Raw genomic sequence first — 19861 nt, 5'->3', positions numbered from 1 at the left:
AGTGTGGGGTTGGGGATTTAGCTCAGTGGTAGAGCGCTTGCCTAGAAAGCGCAAGGCCAGGGTTCGGTCCCCAGCTCCGGAAAAAAAAAAAAAAAGAACCAAAAAAAAAAAAAAAAGAGAGAGAGAGAGAGAGAATAAGTGTGCGTGTGTGTCTGTGTTAGTGGTGCTGTGGTGTCTAACATAAGGTAGTCCCTGACTTGAGGGCTTGGGCATTCTTCTGGAAGGCCTGTCTCTATGAGGAGAGGATGCCCCACTGTAGCATCCCTCACAACATCCTTCAAATACTGAGGCTGGAACTCAAAGTTTGCGCATGCTAGGCAAAGGCTCTCCAACCGACACATCACCCCAGTCCTTTTTGGTTTGTTTGTTTGTTTGCCTTTTTCGTTTTCGAGGCAGAGTTTCTCTGTGTAGCCCTGGCTGTCCTGGAACTTAGTCTGCAGACCAGGTTGGCCTCAAACTCAGAGATCTCCTTTTCCTCTGGAGTGCTGGGATTAAAGGGGTGCACCACCCGGCTCCTTTTTGTATTTTTTTTATTTTGAAACTAAATTGCACATGATGGCCATGAACTCCTGTAGTGCAGGCAGACCTTGAATTTGCCATTCTCCTACCTCAGTATCTGAGTAGCTGGGACTGCTGCCCCTCATAAACGGCCCAATTAAGATGTTATCACCTGGGGCTGGGGATTTAGCTCAGTGGTAGAGCGCTCACCTAGGAGCGAGGCCCTGGGTTCGGTCCCCAGCTCCGGGGGGGGGGGGGGAGATGTTATCACCTTTACCCGGGGTGTGTGTGGCCCTGACTTGCCTTTATCACTTTGGCCATTGCTTCAGTGATGACCTGACCCTGCCCACTGCCCTCTCCTACTTCCCCCAGAAGGTAAGGGTGGCAGGGCCACAAAAGAACCCAGAGGAAGTTACGTTCCCATCATGGCCAGAACCTGGTATGTAGGACACCCTCCTCCCACACCTGCTGTCAGTACCACACCCACACATTTCACCAAGAGATAGGTATCACTCTCAGACGAGCATTTCCCAATCAGCCCTTGTCGGTCCAGCCTGTCCTGGAGTCCCACTGAAATCTAACCTGAATTTCCCTGCCCCGTCCTGCTGAGCGGCAGTTAGAGCTACTGATAGATTCCAGGCAAGTCTGTGAACACACAATGGCTGCCTGTCACACAGGGCCTGGCTTCCTTTCATCCCTGTTGGGCAAGGAGGCTATGGTTGGCATGGTAACCTTCCCTGTACAAGTTGCAGCTTTCAAGGATGTCTTTCGATTCCACCAGGGACACAGCTCCTTCTGTGGGCCACAGAGTGACATGTAGCTGTGTCATCCAGGTCTCCCTGGTAGCAGGAAGGAAGAACTGGTTCCCAGGGAGCCAGAGACTCGAGGGAGATGCAGATTGGATCTCCTTCCTATGTCAGGCCTCATCCACCCAGAGAAACCAGTTCTGAAGCCTTTTCGGGATGTCACTTGTGGCTGGTAAACATCTCACCACACAGCCCGGCACCTAGCAAACTGAGCCACACTTAACATCTTCCGTCACTGTAGAATAAAAGGGATAAAAGTCACAAAGCCTCCTGAATTCAGTGGTTTTTCTCCTCAAATATCTGTGGAATAAATATGAATATTAACTCTGTCCTACATTTTGATCTCCCATACACTGTTTCAACTAATTCCCCGCTTGGTTCCATGAGATCTTTGTATACTTGTTTTAGAAAAGGGGGGAGGGGTGTTAGAATTCGGGCAAACATCTTAAAAAGTGTGACCAAAAATCATACGGTTCTAGCACCTGCTTTAGGACTTTGGCCTTCAGAGCTGCTGCAGAAAGTCTTCCCTGGGAGGTTCTTTCTCATGCTCCATTCTGTCTGCTTTCGCTCCTCTATTATTTTTAATTTGTATTTGCTTCTGTGCTTGGAGCAAGCCAACCTTCCCCCAAAGCGTTATCTCTCAAGGGATTGCTCAAGAAAGAATGGCGGGCCCCAGCATCTCTCTCTGGCCTGAATGTTCCTGTGTGGCCCTTTTTGGCTCCAAAGCAGCCCCAGCAGCCTCAAGCCAGCTGTCTCGTCATGGAGTTTTCCCAGCAGAGGGCAAGCCGAGGGAAAGTGGTTCCCAGCTGCCAGCTCCATCTAGGCAAAATCACATTAGAGCCAGCCCGGCTTCCCTCGGTCCCTCCAGAGAGCAGTCAGCTCCCCCGCAAAAGGGAGGGGAAGATAGACGCAGAGAAATGAGGAAACTTCCACTTCTCTCGCTGGCTGGGGAGAATTTGGCGTCAAGTGCTACCACTGTATGTGGGAAGATTGATGTGGATCCTCACGGGATTTCACAAGTCTCTAAAATGAACCCTGGGCAGAGCTCGGCAGCAGGTCCTGGGTGGAAGGGTGGGGAGGCTGCTCTCAGGAAGCAGCCCCCCCCCTTCTCCTCCTCCTTCCCTCTCCTGCCCTTTTCCTGATGTCATTCAACTGTCAGTATGTCTTCCTCCAAAAGTGACAAGCCTGCTCCTGTGCCTGAGAACCCGAGTTTGATCCCCAGAACTCTCCTGACAGAACTGGTTCCCATAAGTTGATCTGCCTATGTACACTGAGGTACACCTGCCCACACTAAATAAAATAAATAAATAAATGTAACTTTTCAAACTTTTTAAGATTAGGCTCAGGGGTGGGGGTGTTGCATGGTGTAAGAGAACTTAGTTTTCTGTGCAGGTCTCAGGGAATATGCCTGCCATCAACTAATCCAGAAGTGTCAGAGTAAAGGGTTAGAATTCAGATTTGCAACTCTGTATCTGCGTGTGACCACTCTGCCTTACTACCTCCTGATCTAATAAGGCTTCCCCACCTCCCCTTGAGGCACCTGCTTGGAAAGGCTGAGACCACAACAATCTGTTTATGGTGTTTATCACATCGATACATAGCTAGCCAGCAAACACTTGGCTTCACTCAGAAGGACCACCAGAATCCTTACTGAACACGTGAGCCTGAAGGGGAAAGGGAAGACCTTGGGTCTTAAGAGGTGCCTTCAGCTGGCCTCTCTTCTGCATCTAGTCACTGATTCCTGAGGCAGGAAGGAGGGTTCCATTACCTCGGCCACCCTTGAGAGTTCCCTGAGAGACAAGATGTCTAAACTGAACAGAGGTGTTTCTTGGGGGAGGATGGAAAGCCTGGTGGGTTTAGTCAGACAGACAAGCTACCATCCCTGCTAGTTAACACACCTTTCTCTCTGCCACAGGTCTCCAGTGGATTGGCTCCCAGAACTCTTTGCAGCAGCCTGTGGGGGTGGGAAACACTTGAAACTCTGAGTCAGAGGAAAGGTTCCACTCTTCTGAAACAGAGAGCCAAGGATGCTGAGTCTGTGGAGAGCCTGGAAAGAGAGGGGAGCACAGAACTTCCTTCCTGGCTGACTCTTGTTTAGTTTTTAAACACATTTTATTGCATTGTGGGTAACGCGTGTTCACTGCAGACAATGCAGGTATCGGAAATAAGTTTCATTAATGTTTCTCTATTAAAAAAACAAACAAGCAAACAAAAACAAAACATACCAAAAACTCTCAGGGCTGGAGAGATGGCTCAGCGGTTAAGAGCACTGACTGCTCTTCCAGAGATCCTGAGTTCAAATCCCAGCAACCACATGGTGGCCCATAACCATCTGTAATGAAATACAACACCCTCATATTCATATACATTAAACACACAAACACATAATTAATAAAAATGCTTTTAAAAATTCTCTCATTTATTCACAAAAGATGTCCAGCTTAGACTCCACGCCCACTCACCCACCTGAGTCCGGCTTTTGGGACCCCAGTCCTAGGTCTTTTCTAGTGCAGAATAAGGTGTTTAAGGTGTACTTGGAAAGAATGGTTGTGGAGCCTGAGAGGTTGGAAAGAAGGAGGCTTTAGCAGAGAAACAGAAGATGCAGAAGGATGGAGAAAAGAAAGGAGGACTTGTTCTTTCCTTTCTCTTTTAAGATTTTTTTTTTTTTTTGGTTCTTTTTTTCGGAGCTGGGGACCGAACCCAGGGCCTTGCGCTTCCTAGGTAAGCGCTCTACCACTGAGCTAAATCCCCAGCCCCAAGATTTTATTTTTAATTAAGTGTGTGCATGTATGTGTTTAATTAAGTGTCTGTATGTATATGTGTGTATTCAAGGCCAGATGCCCACACATGGGCAGAGATGTGAGATCCTGCTATAGCTGGAGTTACAGTGGTTGTGAGCCACCTGATGTGGGTGCTGGGAACCAAATTCAGGTTCTCTGCAAAGGAGCTGTTGAGACATCTCAAGGAGGAGGAGTTTTTTGCTTCAGGTGTTAAGCAGCTACGCTTTCATTCCCCCATACTTTTTTTTTTTTTTTTTTTGAAAACAGGTTTAGCCCAGCATGGTGACACTTGCCTGCATTTGGAGGCAGAAGCAAGCAGATCTTTGTGAATTCAAGGCCAGTCTGGTCTACAGAGCAAGTCCCAGGACAGCCAGGACTACAGAAAAATGCTGTCTCAGAAAATCAAAATCAAAACAAAACAAAAAAAAAAAAAAAACAGGTTTATGGAGTCCACTACAGGAGATGGTAAGCTGAGGAACAACCAGAATTCTACCAACAACAGCCCATAACTTTTTATTTCCCCATGAAGAGCCTTGACCATTTAAGCACCTAAAAGTTATCGCTATTTGATAAATTAAAAAAAAAAGTCAGATATTTGTCTTCCTGAGGATCATCCGGCTTGCTTGTAATCCAAACACTTGAGATGCTGAGGCAGGAGAATCAGGAATTCAAGGCTAACTTCGGCTAAACAAGTCCAAAGCCAGCCTGGGCTATAGGATACCCTGTCCTGTCTTTAAAAGAAGTAAGATGCAGAGGACCCCGGAGGAACTCAAAGGGGGTGCACATGATCAGATTCCACCGTGTGCAATTAACCCAATTCTCAAAGAACAAATGAAAATATACTCACACGCTAAGTATAAGAGAAAGTCAGGAATGTTTCAAAAGCATTCAGTTTACCTTTTTCTCACATCTATGATTCAGTCTAGAAAAATCTCGACCAATTAATGCAAATGAAGCGGTAGAATTACAAACATCATTGCAACACCTAATGAGATCATGGTTAGACAGGAATCGTCAATAATGCGAAGGCAGCAACTGCGCCTGGGCGACTGAGGTGGAGTATCACTGCAGTCCCGATGTTTAAGACCAGACGATGCAACACAGGAAGAGCCAACCTTCAAAACAAAACAGGCGCAGGGGCGGAGGGGAGGTTCCTATAACCGGAGAGCAGAAGGGCTCCTTATATCTCTATGGTATGGTGAGGCTTGAACCCAACAACTGTAACAGCAGGCAGCCAGCAAGGGAACTGGAAGCATGTGCTCGTGAGAAAGCGTGGACACGCTGTTCACAGTGCCAGCATTATTCAAGGCAGCCCGAGGCGCAACAAGGCAAATGCCCACCAACCGGCAACCGGATAAATCCACGCCGCAGGGTCATTTACCGGAGTGTTGTTACTCACGCACGCGAAGGAACTGAAGTACAGATGGATGCTACGACGTGAGTGTGCCTTAAACATCTCACGATAAGTAAACAAAGCCAGACACAAAAGATGACATGCTAGATGATTCCTCTTGTAGGAAATCCCCCCAGAGCGAGGAAATCTAGAGAGACCGAAAGCGAGGTTAGCCGTTGGCAGGTGCTGGCAGGCGATAAGCAATGAGTGACAGCTAACTGGTACAAGGCTTCATCCGGGAATTAGATAAGAGCAATGACTTTACAACACTGGGAATGTTCTGAAAACCATTAGAGTGGTGTTCTTTATTTACACAGTTTAGGCTTTTTTTTTTTTTTTTTTTTTTTTTTTTTTTTTTTTTTTTGAGACAGTCTCTTATAGCATAGACGGGCCTTGAACTCACTATTGAATATGTCCTTGAACTTCTCAGCCCATTCTACTCCCAAGGGCCAGGTTCTGACAGGTGTGCATGGCCACACATGGTTTATGCATCACTCAGACCAACTCAGGACTTCCTGTGCTCGCAAGCAGGCGCTCTGCCAAGTCCGCTCATCAGCAGCCTCCAATAGGACAATTCAAACTGAAACGTGCCTGCAAAGTTAATAGCTCTTGTTGCTCCTGCGGACAACGTGGGTTAAGTACTCAGCACCCAAACGATGGCTTACAACAACCTGTAACCCCAGGTCCAGGAGGTCTGATACTATCTACTGACATGAGCACCAAGCACACATGGTACATAGACATACAGACATACATACAGGTAAACACTCACACAGAAAGAAAATAAATAAACTCTTTACAAAAATGTTTTATGAATTATTTTGGATTTTTTGGGGGAATCTTTTTTATTTTAATACACATGACAATATTTTACACCAATAGTCAGTTATATAGTATAAATTTACAATCAGGAGAAATGTCAAAAAATTTTATTTTGTAATATTTAGGAATTATATCTAGGAAATTAAAGAGGGCTTGGTAAGAACGGAGAAGAAATGGAAAGTGTGTACCCCTTATGCTGCTCCACAAAGCATGTAGCATCACCTAGAAATTGAGTCCGACCCAGCCTTTGGTCTTGCAGCCAGTTCGTAGGGAAGTTATGAGATTAAAAGACAGATGAGGCAAAAATTAGGAACAAAGGCAGTCTGTCAAATTCTAAAAATGGGAAATTCTTTCACCATGTGTTAAAATATCAGTACTTCAAAACGTTGACAAAGGCGTCCACTGAGGCATTTACTGATTGGAATTATGTAATGTGTAGGATTTGCTTCAGTGGGGGTCTTGTGGATGAGGAGAGGGAAGGGGTGCTAGGAAACTGAGGCTGGCTGTGAACTGGCTTAAACCGCTTGATACACAGAGATGGATTTATTATGGTGTTCCCTCCTGCTCCTGGGAATATTTGGAAATTTCCATATTAAAAAGTAGGAAGTTTGGGCTGACGTGAAGCATTTGGTGTTTCTATCCCCAGCACTAAGGAGAACTGTGTGTGTGTGTGTGTGTGTGTGTCTGTCTGTCTGTCTGTCTATCTGTCTGTGTATGTGTCCATGTTTCTGTGTGTGTTATGAATCTTGACCTATCCATGAAATCAGAGTGATATCATATACATAGATATTCTTCTTGTTTTTGTTTTGTTTTATTTTTGTTTTTGTTTTTTTAAATAAATTCTACTTATTCTGCCTTCTACATATGTTTTTTTAAGATTTATTTATTTATTTCAAGTATATGAGTACACTGTAGCTGTCTTCAGACACACCAGAAGAGGGCATTGGATCCCATTACAGATGGTTGTGAGCCACCATGTGGTTGCTGGGAACTGAACTCAGGACCTCTGGAAGAGCAGTCAGTGCTCTTAACCGCTGAGCCATCTTTCCAGCCCCTATTTTTGTTTTGAGACAGGGTCTATATACCCTGGCTGTCCTGGAACTCATTCTGTAGACCAGGCTGACTTCTAACTCACAGAGATCCTCCTGCCTCTGCCTCCAGAGTGCTGGGATAAAAGGCATGTGCCTGACTTGTTAGATATACAATTGTTCTAACTTAGAGAAAATTAAGTTAAAGCTGAGTAACTCCGTCAAAGTGACACTTAATTCACTGAAACTTAATATTAAAAGGGCTGAAAAAGGCAGACCTGGGGACTGTCCTGGTTCGTTTTTTATCAACTGTATACAAGGCAGACCTATTTGCAAAAAGGAACTTCAATTGGGAAAATGGCTCCATCAGATTGACCTGAAGGGAAATCTACAGAGCATTTTCTTGATGAATGATTGACGTGGGAGGTCCCAGCACAGTGTGATGGTGTCACCCCTGGGCAGAGGTTCCTGAATGCCTTAAGACAGCTGGCCGAGCAAGTCAGAAGAAGCAAGCCAGTGAACTTCCATGGCCTCTGCTTCAGTTCTTGCCTCCAAGTTCCTGTCTTTAGCTACTGCCCTGACTTCTCTGGAAATGGACTACAGGCAGTAAGATGAAATAGTCCTCCCCTGTTGCTTTCCGTCATGGTGTTTTGTCATAGCGATAGAAAGCAAACTAAGGTCTGCGCCCATACCACCCTGAACGCGCCCGATCTCGTCTGATCTCGGAAGCTAAGCAGGGTTGGGCCTGGTTAGTACTTGGATGGGAGACCGCCTGGGAATACCGGGTGCTGGGTGCTGTAGGCTTTAAAAGAAAAGAAAAGAAAAAAAAGGGGGGGGGAGGGTTGGGGATTTAGCTCAGTGGTAGAGCGCTTACCTAGCAAGCGCAAGGCCCTGGGTTCGGTCCCCAACTCCGAAAAAAAAGAAAAGAAAAAAAAAAAAGAAAGAAAGAAAGAAAGAAAGCTAAAACAGTGGCTCCCACTGAAATCCGAGCACTTGAGACACTAAGGCGGGAGGACTCTTGTGTGTTTAGGACCAGTTGGCTGGCCTGGAACTCATAACATAAAAGGCATGCATGAAACCTGAAGTGATTAGCCTAAATTATTGTCATTACTGTAATAGTCGGGCCAAGGCGGGCACTTGAGCTCTTCTGAGAAGGCCAAAAGCACGCAGCCTTTCACACCAAGTGCCTGCTCCCAGTTGGCCATTAGGCCATCGCTGAAGGCTCCTCCAAATGTGGCCCCAACCTGCTTTTCCAGCCGCATTCCCTGCCCCTCCTCTTGTTTCTTGGCCACACTGCCATTCACTTACTGGTTTCCGAACACCACAGTCTAAGGCACCTCTGCTGTGTGCTTACTGTTCCCCCGGCCTGGAACCTTCTCCTGCAACTTGCCAGGCTTCCTTCTCCACCCTGTTTCTGCATCCCTCCTGAACAGGGTTAGTCACTCCTTGTCCTGTATACACCTTCTGTGTACATACCATCTGGTAATTATTTCTTACCAAATGTCCCCCCCACCCAAGTCTGCATCTTCTTCCCAGACCACTTGTTCCGTTTCTGTTTCTGTGCTCCAGGTTGGGCATGAAACTGGTATCTGCTACATGTTTGGGAATAGACTTTGATCGAAGAGCTAAAAGAGCCAACAGATTCTAGATGGCCCGGTACTCTCAGGATTGTCACATTTGGGATCTTTCTTTAACAACCACTAAACTAGGGTGTGCTGAAGCCATCAGTCTGACCTGTGAATCACTGAGACCACCAACTCAGAAAGTACAGAGAGGGCTTCTGACCTTCTGACCTGGTGTTACACCTGACATGGCTGGAAGTGAGGATGGAAACATGATTCAGCAGCTGGCAAGGCCTCACCAGTTTTCTAAGGACTAGGTGAAGAAGGACTAGTGACATTCAACAGGCACCCTTACCCACTGAGCCACCTTGCCAGTCCCTGAACAAGATTTGTAATAACTGCCCTGTAGACAACCATAGACAATAGCAATTTATTCCACCTGTCACCTGCTGGATTTTTATGTGCATTTTCCTCCACTACAAATAATACTATGACTAACGGCATTCCGGAAGAACTGCTAAGAGAAAGGGCATGAGCTTTAAGTATCCCTTTATGTATCCCTGGCTGTCCTAGAACTCACTCTGTAGGCCAAGCTGGCCTCGAACACAGAGATATGCCTGCCTCCAAATGCTGGGATTAAAGGTGTGTGCCACCTCTGCCCAGCTAAGGTTTCTTTCTTTCTTTCTTTCTTTCTTTCTTTCTTCCTTCCTTCCTTCCTTCCTTCCTTCCCTCCTTTTTCACTTTCACGTATGTGGAAAGGGTAGGATACTGTCATAGTAACTGTTCTATTGCTGTGAAAGACATCACAATCAAGGCAATTCATAAAGGAAGCATTACATTGGGGGCTTGGGCTTATAATTTCAGAGCTTAGCCCACCATCATCATAGCAGGGAGCATGGCGGGATGCAGGTATGGCACTGGAGCAATAGCTAAGAGCTAGATCTAACTGGTAAGCATGTGACAGAAAGAGCATGAGACTGAGCCTGACGTGAGCTTTTAAAACCTCAAAGCCAATGACATTCCTCCTCAGGCAAGGCCACACTGTGTGTCTGTGTCTGTGTCTGTGTCTGTGTCTGTGTCTGTGTCTGTGTCTGTGTCTGTGTCTGTGTGTGAGAGAGAGAGACAGAGACAGAGACAGAGAGACAGAGACATGGATAGAGAGACAGAGAAAGACAGAAAGAGAGACTATGCACTATGTCACCATGTAGCTGAGCCAACCCAGACCAGAGTTTTCTCTCTCTCTCTCTCTCTCTCTCTCTCTCTCTCTCTCTCTCTCTCTCTCTTCCCCCACCCACTTACCTCAGTCTTCTAAGTGCTAGGCTGGGATTATAGGCATGTACCACCAACCTCAGCCCTATTATATTTTATAATACAAAAAGTAATGTCTTGTTCTTTTTTTTTTTTTTTTTTCCGGAGCTGGGGACCGAACCCAGGGCCTTGCGCTTGCTAGGCAAGCGCTCTACCGCTGAGCTAAATCCCCAATCCCGTCTTGTTCTGTTTTTGCAATATTCTCACTCTATCCTGGGTTGACTCAGAACTCATTACAGAGTCCCACATGGCCTTGATTTTGAGTGCTGAGATTACAAGTATGAGACAGCATGCCCAGATGATGCTATCTTTTTAAGAAGAAAGTTAAATTATTTAACCCATTAAAGCAAGTGGGGAAATTGAAACCTATGGATGGATGTCACAGGATTTAATGTTTTGATCCAAAAAGGCTAACCGTGGGACCTGAGGTGGTTTTGAGCAGAACTAAGATACACCTGAGAAGAAAGTTCTAGAACCTTAACTATTGATTAGCAGAAAACAAAATGTGACTCTGAAGAGAGGGAAAGATGGCTCTGAGGAAACAATTTTAAAAACCATCTCAAATCTGAGGTGACGAAGCCTCTGAAGTATGCAGTGGGACCGGAAGCAGCCACCATCACTAATTATTCTTTTTTAATTTGATGTGTGTGTGTGTGTGTGTGTGTGTGTGTGTGTGTGTGTGTGTGTGTGTGATGCCACAGTCTGCATGTAGAACTCAGATTGGTTGATTGATTTGATTTGATGTGTATGGGGATTTGTTCTGTGTACTACATGAATACCTGGGGTCCACAGAGACCAAAACAGGGTCTCTGATGCCCTGGGATGGGAGCTATGGACACTTGTGGCCCCCCATGTGGGTGCTGGGAACGAAGCCTGAGACCCCTGCTAGTGCAGCCTGTTCTCTGAACCGCCGAGCACAGGTCGGCTGGCTGGATGCAGACCTTAGGTTGTATATACTCATCCTGGAATGGCACAGAAATGTGATAACTAGCTAGTGACTGGGAAAAGAATTCTAGAAAATGCACACAGTATAGAAGTGCCTCTCAAGTCCAGGCTCCTGGGCCACTTCCTGGGTCATCGTGCTGGTCTGAATGGTGTTACTCCACAGGCTCATACTTGAGTGTTGTGTCAGCAGCTGGTGGAAATGAGCATCTCTTTGGGAAGGATCAGTAGGTGTGGCCCTAGTAGAGGTTGTGTGTCACTGGAGTGAACTTTTAAAAGCCCAACAGAAGCCCAGAAGGTCAAGAGAATGAATGGGGGGCTGGGGATTTAGCTCAGTGGTAGAGCGCTTACCTAGGAAGCACAAGGCCCTGGGTTCGGTCCCCAGCTCCGAAAAAAAGAACCAAAAAAAAAAAAAAAAAGAAAAGAAAGAAAGAAGAAAGAAGAAAAGAGAATGAATGGGAATATGCAGCTATGGGGGTTGGGGGAGGAGGACCTCTAGAAAGTCCCAGAGATCTGGGATGTGAGAGGCTCCCAGGATTCAATGTGGGTGACCTTAGTTGAAATACTCAACAGTGGGGAGAAGGAACCTGAAGAGACCACCTCCAGTAGACAGACAGGGTCTCCAGGAGAAAGATGGGGTCATCAACCCACCTTAAAATTTTTTGACCCAGTATTGCTCCTGTCTAAAAAAAAATGCAGGGATGAAATGAAGCAGAGATTGAAGGAAAGGCCATCCAGTGACGGGCCCAACTTGGGATCCATTCCACAGGCAGGCACCAAACCCTGACGCTATTACTGAGGCCATGTTGTGCATGCAGACAAGAGCCTAGCATGACTGTCCTCTGAGAGGCTCTACCAGCAGCTGACTGAGACAGATACAGATACTTATAGCCAAGCACTGGACCTCCATGGAAGGGTTAGGGGAAGGATTGAAGGAGCTGAAGGGGACTGCAACCACATAGGAAGAACAACTAACCCAGACCCCTGGGAGCACAGAGAAACTAAGTCACCAACCAAAGAGCATCCATGGGCTGGTGTGGGGCCCCTGGCACATCTGTAGCAGAGGACTGCCTTGTCTGCCTCAGTGGGAGAAGATGCACTCCTGTAGAGAATTGATGTCCCAGAAAAGGGGCGTGGGGGAGTGTGAAGTGGGGGTGGGTAGGTGGGTGGGGGAGCACCCTCACAGAGGCAAAGGGGATGGGGGATGAAGAACTCTTGGAGGGGGGGAATGGGAAGAGGGCAACATTTGGAGTGTAAATAAACAAAACAATTTATAAAAGAAAATAGAGGCAAAATTAATTAATTAAAAGTCCATCAGATGTGAGCTCAGCTACTGCTCCAGCACCATGCCTGACTGCCTGCTCCATGCTCCCCATAATGATGATCGGGGACTCACCCTCTGAAACTGTAAAGCCCCCAAATAAATGCTTTCTTTAATATGCTGCCTTGGTCATGGTGTCCTATCACAGCAATAGAAAATTAAATAAGACAATCATCTAATCCTTAGCTTTTTCCTCTTTAGAAATAGGAATGTTTCATGGATCTTTGGTCCACACTCTGCCGTGTAATTTTTCCTCCATGCAGAACATTTCCAAGGACTTCTGCGTACTTGCTGAACTGGCTAGATGATGACTATAAACCTTGCTTAGCCCAGACATCTCATTACCAGGAAGATATAAACCAATGGGAGTAAGTGTGGAATTCAGCAATAAAAATGAAGAGGTTGGTGCTGTCTACTCTAGGAAAGGTCAAAAGAAAAAATACTTTAGGAGGCCAAATCCTGACCCTGTGATCATAGGAAGGGATGGAAGGGAGGAGCTTGAGAGTTTGAGGGAGATTCTGGATTAAAAGGGACGCATCTCCCCAAGCATTTGTAGTCGAATGTACACTGGTTTCCTTCACTGTGGTTCCAAAGGAGCCAATCCAAATTCATCCTTAGACAAGAGGATAAACACACCGTGGTATAGTCATGTAGAAGAATACTACGCAGCAGGGAAAAGGAAGTCAGATTGGTACCTCCGACACGAATGACTCAAAATAATGATGCAGGTTCAGAAAGCAGCTCAGAAATTGCGTCCTGCGAGCATGAGGCCTTGAGCTCCCGCCTTAGCACCACAAAGTGAAACTTAAAAATAAATTAAATGATAATGCTAATATAAGAAGCATGTACTGAATAACTCTAGAAAATACCAACTGATTGACAGCAGCAGAAAGAGAACTACAGTGGTTGCCTGAGAAGCAAAGGTAGCCAAGGGTCATGAGGAACCTTTGGAAGGGGATGAACATGCTTATCACCTTGTGGTGACAGTCTTGCCCGTGTACATATATGTTGGCACTCATTAAACGCAGCACCTTGTGCATTGTGGTCAAGCACTCTATGGCTGAGCTACATCCTCCAGCTCTAAATTATAGCATATAGCCTTCCGAACAGCCCTATGGAGGCAGGCAGAAGTGGGACACACTTTTAACCCCAGCACTCTGGAGGCAGAGGCAGGTGGATATCTGACTTAGAGGTCAGCCTGGTCTACAGAACAAGTTCCCAGGAAGGCCAGGGCTACACAGAGAGACCCCGTCTCAAACAAAACAAAACAAACAAAAAGAAATCATATGGAAACCTACTACTTCTGTAGATGCTTTCTAAGTGTGTGTAAGGAATTTAAACAGTCACCATATATAGGGGAGACTATGCCCCTATTAAACATCTTAAGCCAAAGAAAGCCAAGAATGGGTGATATCTTGTTCAGTTGTTATCTCATTGACTACCTCCCCACAAAAAAAAAAAAACAAAAACAAAAACAAAAACAAAACAAAAAACGAAAAACCGTATACTGTTCCCAAGGCTGTTGACTACTCTTCATAGCCTGTTGACAGGGCCTATTGTTGAAGACATCACTTACTTATGTCATCAAACATGGAGAAACTTCTGGTGCCCAGTTGGAAACTTCACCCCCTACTGACTAGTAGGTGCTAGACGGCACTCTTCATACTTACTACCAGGGAAGAAAAGTAATCATAAATTAACCCAGATACAAACTCCGCAATCTGCGACAGGGACCAGCCTGACAGACACGCTGGCGCAATATTGGCACAAAGGTCATGAGAAAAACCAACCACTTCTTGATCGGATTTACATTACAGTCCACTGTGTGAGGTGGAACCCACACCCGATGCTGCAAAAGTGGTCGAGAGCCTGAGCTAGGGGGAAACTTACTACTACTGTTCTGCTAAAGAATACGCATTTGTTCCTTTGACATAGCGCTAACCTTACAGATTGGTGCGTCACTCTGCCCTCCTCAGAGATGCTCCTCCTTGCGGTAGACGGAATTGACAGAGACCCACAACTAGACAATGACAAGAGACACTGGAACAGTCAGCCCTAAACGAGATGTCAAACCCTCCCGTCAAGGCTCAGGGGTCTGTGAAGGAGAGGAGGCCGAAAGATTAAAGGAGCCAGAGGTGGTGGCTGCCTCCAAGACAGGAGCGTCTTCCAGACACAACAGGGCTGATGCCCACGTGAACATGCAGAGACCGACAGCACACACAAGACCTGCACAGGCTCAAACCAGACAAAGCTTCGGCTCTGAGAGAGGGGAGAGGTGAACACAAAGTTCCACTCGTAACCGAGGGAGAAGCTATTTGCAAGTGGCAGCTGCAGGGAAAGGAAAATCAATATTTTCCAATGGAGACTCCCTGTGTTTATCATCCACACTCCAGGGCAGGGCACTTTTCCACCCCCACACATTTTGTTTTGGTTTGGTATTTTTAATTTATTGAATTTTTTTTAAGTTTATGTGTTTTGGTTTCGTATTTTGTTGGTCGTTATTTCCCCTGGTTTTTGTTTGTTGCTCTTGTTTGCTTTCAGAGACATTAGAAAGAGATAGAAAACATGAACTTTGGTGCGTACGATATGGGGAAAATTTGTGAGGAGTTGGTGGAAAGAGGACATTATATAAAACTTTTTAATCAAACATTAAAAATATACATTTAGGGGGTTGGGGATTTAGCTCAGTGGTAGAGCGCTTACCTAGGAAGCGCAAGGCCCTGGGTTCGGTCCCCAGCTCCGAAAAAAAGAACCAAAAAAAAAAAAAAAACATTTATATATATATATATATATCACTGTATAAATACATGTGCCATTTATTATTTATCAGCTATATTTCAATAAAGTTGTCATAAGTTTGTTGTTTTTTTTTTTCTTTTTTTTCAGAGCTGGGGACTGAACTCAGGGCCTTGCGCTTGCTAGGCAAGCGCTCTACCACTGAGCTAAATCCCCAACCCCTAAGTTTGTTGGTTTTTTGAGGCAGGGTCTGGCTATTTAGCCTTTGCTGGCCTGGTCACTATATAGACTGGGCTGGCTTCAAACTCAGAGATCTGTCTGCCTTTGCCTCCTAGGTGTTGAGATCCAAGTCCATGTACCTTCAAGCCTACTTGAATGGTTTCTAAAAACTCCTTGATGGGTTGGGGATTTAGCTCAGTGGTAGAGCGCTTGCCTAGCAAGTGCAAGGCCCTGGGTTCCGTCCTCAGCTCCGGAAAAAAAAAAAATTGAAAAAAAAAAAAAGAAAGAAAAACTCCTTGATGACAGCCAGAGCTACAAACCTCATACAAAACAGAACAGAACAAGCTTTAGTACTAGCCAGATGTGGTTGCTCACATCTGTAACCTGGACACTTGGGAAGTGGGTTAAGAGGGTTGCCCTGAATGTATGGCCAGCATGGTCTGCATAGTAAAATCCAGGCTAGGCAGACCTTGTCTCAAAATAATTAATCAATTGAAACATACATGGGAAAACTAAGGCCACTGAGATGGCTCAATGGGTAAAAGTTTGCCGTTAAGCCTGACAGCCTGAGTCAGTCCCAGAACCCACAGTAAAAGAAAAAAGCCATCCTTTAAAAGCTGGCCTCTGGGGATTAGGGATTTAGCTCAGTGGTAGAGCGCTTGCCCAGGAAGCACAAGGCCCTGGGTTCGGTCCCCAGCTCCGGAAAAAAAAAAAAGAACCAAAAAAAAAAAAAAAAAACAAGCTGGCCTCTGACCACACATGCACACTCTCACGTACTCGTACATACACAATCACTGATAACAAATAAAATGTAGAAAAATGTATAAATTAACAAAATCAGACCTCTCTAGTACTGAGGAGACCGAGTCTAGTGGAGAGAGCCCACAACCAGAAAAAAACGAGATAGCCTCATCAGGCCCGCGCCATCTTCCGCAGTCACGTGATCATCTCACCAAAACTTAATCAGAAAGGGTTCCCCTGAGTCTCCTGACTGGGAAAGGGAGACTGGGGGAAGAAACCAGCTCAAACATGGGTCTGATTTGCTGTAAGCGTGAATTGTTTTATGGATCTGTTTTGTTTGCATGTGTGTCTGAGCACCGCATGCATGCCTGGACAAAAAACCTGTGTCTGGTTCCCTGGGATTAGAGCTGTGGTTGGCTGTGGTATGCGGTGTGGATGCTGAATCGTGCCGGGGTCCTCTGTGAGAACAAGTGCTCTTAACTGCAGAACCATCTCTCTAGTCCCTGAATGCAAAAAACCTTACTAGCGTTTGCTGCATGAACTTTTCTGGCAGTGACCTGAACACGTGGCTACTCGCCCACATAGGGCGCTGGCGACAGATCAAAGTAACGGTCCCACAAAGTCCAGCTTTGTGAGCCAATGAGTTCACTGGAGTTACTTGCAGGAATATGGGTAAGGGGTTACTTACAGGAACTTGAGTGGCTCAAAGCCTACCCCTGGCGTGGGTCAGGCTTCATGAGAACTGTGTCCCTGTATCTGCCGGCACAACGTGTAGGCAGCTGGCGGGTCAGACTGTCCTCTGAACTCTAGTATGATGGGAGCTGGCCTCCTCTTCCTAGCTTTTGTTTACGCGTCTATAACCTTAGGGCGGGGCCTTGTGAGGCTTGGGAGTTTGCTTCAGCATTCTCAAACCTGGGAAGCTTGTTGACTTTCCTGAATCTAGGACCTCCTTCCTCCCTCCAGGAAGGAATGTTTCAATTGGAGGAAATCACCACACCATGGTATCCAAAGGTTTCTGGATAAAATGTTGAAATCGAATGGTTTTGACATCTGATTCTTTGAGAATCAATCTCAATCACTTTCCTTAGGACACTGCGGTCTCCATTTGCAGGAGAGGTCTTGCCCCCGCTCTCAAACGGTACTCATGTTAGCATGTTAGCACGAAGCTAGGAGAACACTCAGGGTGGGGATGGGGACCTGGCAGAAAATACCCACCCTATGCTATTCTGACCTGATTCCATTTCTTTTGTGAGTCAGGAGAGGTAGAAGGAAGCTTACAGAGAAAAACTGAACATGACAGGGAGGCCAACTTCTTTCCTTCTGAGTGGAACCTTTCCAAATGCATGGGGCTGAACATTCCTGAAATTCAAGAGGAAAAGGTCTATTGAGAACTTCAAGGGAGCCAGGCCGTGGTGGTACACACCTTTAGACCCAGCACTAGCAGAGGCGGGAGGATTTCTTTGAGTTCGAGACCAGCCTGGACAGCTAGAGAAACCCTGCCTTGAAAAGGGCCCAGAGGACCCCTGGAAGGCCAGGGTGTTTCACCTCAGATCTACATGTTTCTCTCCCTTTACTTGTTTCTTTCATGCTGTGGTCATAGTCTTTCTCACATTTCTGAGAGGCTAAACAATATCCCCAGGTAGCATTCCATTGTTCAACACTCTTTCCCAATGTCAGCTTTTACTGGGGTCACAGCTTTTATCAGCACTGTCCTGAGTCTTTGGTTGCAGATGTCCCTCCTAGGAGAAAGCGATGACATTAATACTGCCATCATTCTGGCTGCTGCTTCTGGAACCCAGGTTTTGTGCATGTTGTGGAAGAGCCCTGTGGAGGAGCCCCATCTACAGACCCTGCCCACACACCTCTGTTCTTGGTCTATAAAACAGGGCAGTTTTTTGAGTGGTGCCCTATTTCAATCATACAAAAGAACTTGAGTTTGGAGTGTTAGAATTTAACAAAACCTTGGTGCCAAGACTGGTAAAAATTGGCTAGCAACCTTGGCAGAACTTCTCAGCCAGCCATCTGCCCAGGAATGGCCTTGTTATCAAGGACAGTACCAAAAGCCACCCCGGATGCAAGACAGCAATGGGACTCTCTGGGAAAGAAGGCCAGTTACTTCATCCTAGAGCTCGCAAGCTCCACTGTACAGGGACTGTCTTTGCTTCTTCCTTCCCACACAACTGGACTTCCGATGCACTTTGTTTCTTGGGAATTGGGGTGAGGAAGGCTAAGGAATGCATAGCAGGTACAGACCTGTGTTCCTGAGCACAGAGGGAGATGGAGGAGGGTGGGCGGGGCTAGGAAGAGGTCTGCCAACACAAATGTCCTATGGGGACTTGGCAGTTTTGCCAGGAGGTTGGCAGGGATGTGCCCTTGCCTAGAAAAGGTGCCTGGTTCCCCTGCTCGGGGCTGAGGAATCTGGAGTCATGAGAAAGGGCAGGGAAGGTCTAGAATGTAAAAGAACTAAGTGGATGCCTAGAGACTCCTGGAATTTCCCAAGACAGAGGCGGCAAGGGTTGAGAACCCGAACGGCCCTCAGAGGAAAGGGAGTGGGCGGAGGCGAGCTTACCCTAAGTCCAGTTAGTTTCTGATGCCCATACTAGGTAGAAGGAATAGCCTGGTGTCTGGGGTCAAAGGGTGACTGGGGAACCAAGGCTTGAGAATTACAACACACCAAATTCACTCTACCGTCTACCCAGAGGTAATTGGTATCTGATCAATTCACAGAAGACTTAAGGCACATTATGGTGGCAGGGAAGCACTTGTACAGTACTCCATTCTAGTGATAACTCCACACTATTGGCCGCCACCTTCCCTGTCTTGGCACATCACAGTTATTGAGGTCCACTCTTACTTAGGCATCAGTTTCACTTTCTCACCTTTTGTATGTCCCCAGCTGGATTGGGTGAGTGTCTGTGTGCTTCCCAAGAGGGCCGCATGCTTGCCTTTATTGTGCAACATACCATTATGCTGAGATTTTTGGCTCAACGTCTCCATCTCTCCAAACATCTGCAATCCTGGAGCAGGAACTGTTCTTGCTCTGTCATGGCCAGGTCAAAGGTTCTGAGGAGACAGATGCTCACATATCCGCAAGGATCAAGCAGGGAGTAGGCCCTTAGGCACCGGGGTCAAGAGAGCCTCGTACTGTGCATCTCCTGCCCAGTGGGAACACACTTTGCCACCTTCCTACCCACTCTGCCCTGTCTCCCAGGAAGCTGCCAAGAATGGCCGTTCCAACTGGCAAAGGGATGCGCTCCTTCCTGAAAGGATTCTTGGCTGGACAACTAGCCCTTGTTTCTAAGTTGCTGAGCACATTCGAGGAGGGAAAAGTTGAGTCAGCCTTAGCCTTGTAACTGTTTCCCAAACCTGTGTTGTCTACCTCTTATCTCCCACAAGCAAGTCTGGCAGGGAGCAGATTTCTCCAATCCTGGGTAGAGGTAAGGGGCTGGATCGGCTACTGCCTCTGGCCACATGGCCTTTGGCTCCAGCTCATCAACAAAGCTATAGTTCACCAGCCTGAAGCAGAACAAATGCAGGCCCAGGCCCGATATGAAGGGGAAGGCGTGCTTAACATGTGCACGGCCAGTTCCCAGAACCAACACTCATAAGTAAGGACCCAGTCTGAAAAACCCTTCAGCCCCCCTTTTAGGCAGGAACGGCTACTGCATAGTCGTCCCCACGCCCCACCAGCTTAGGAGAAACAGA

The 19861-nt window shown here is 46.5% G+C and overlaps 1 long non-coding RNA gene and 1 pseudogene across 2 annotated transcripts; one reads left to right on the top strand and one right to left on the bottom strand.

Annotated features, from left to right (window-relative positions):
* Positions 1-513: 513 nt before the first annotated feature.
* Positions 514-5612, bottom strand: LOC147999722 (uncharacterized). Of its 2 annotated transcripts, none has more exons than XR_015642855.1 (4): positions 4982-5612; positions 3530-3636; positions 3203-3351; positions 514-1539 (listed from the first exon to the last, which is right to left on the bottom strand). It is a non-coding gene; the product is annotated as an uncharacterized LOC147999722 (long non-coding RNA). The 2 variants fall into 2 exon arrangements; XR_015642856.1 differs by lacking the exon at positions 4982-5612 and adding an exon at positions 3771-3883.
* A 2393-nt stretch (positions 5613-8005) lies between these two features.
* LOC120098340 (5S ribosomal RNA) lies at positions 8006-8124 on the top strand (annotated as a pseudogene).
* Positions 8125-19861: the final 11737 nt, after the last annotated feature.

This window comes from Rattus norvegicus, chromosome 18 (genome assembly GCF_021556685.1).
Source record: "Rattus norvegicus strain SHRSP/BbbUtx chromosome 18, alternate assembly SHRSP_T2T, whole genome shotgun sequence".
Classification (NCBI taxonomy): domain Eukaryota; kingdom Metazoa; phylum Chordata; class Mammalia; order Rodentia; family Muridae; genus Rattus; species Rattus norvegicus.
Note: the sequence above shows the minus strand (reverse complement) of the source record. Positions and strands in the feature narration are given on the sequence as shown.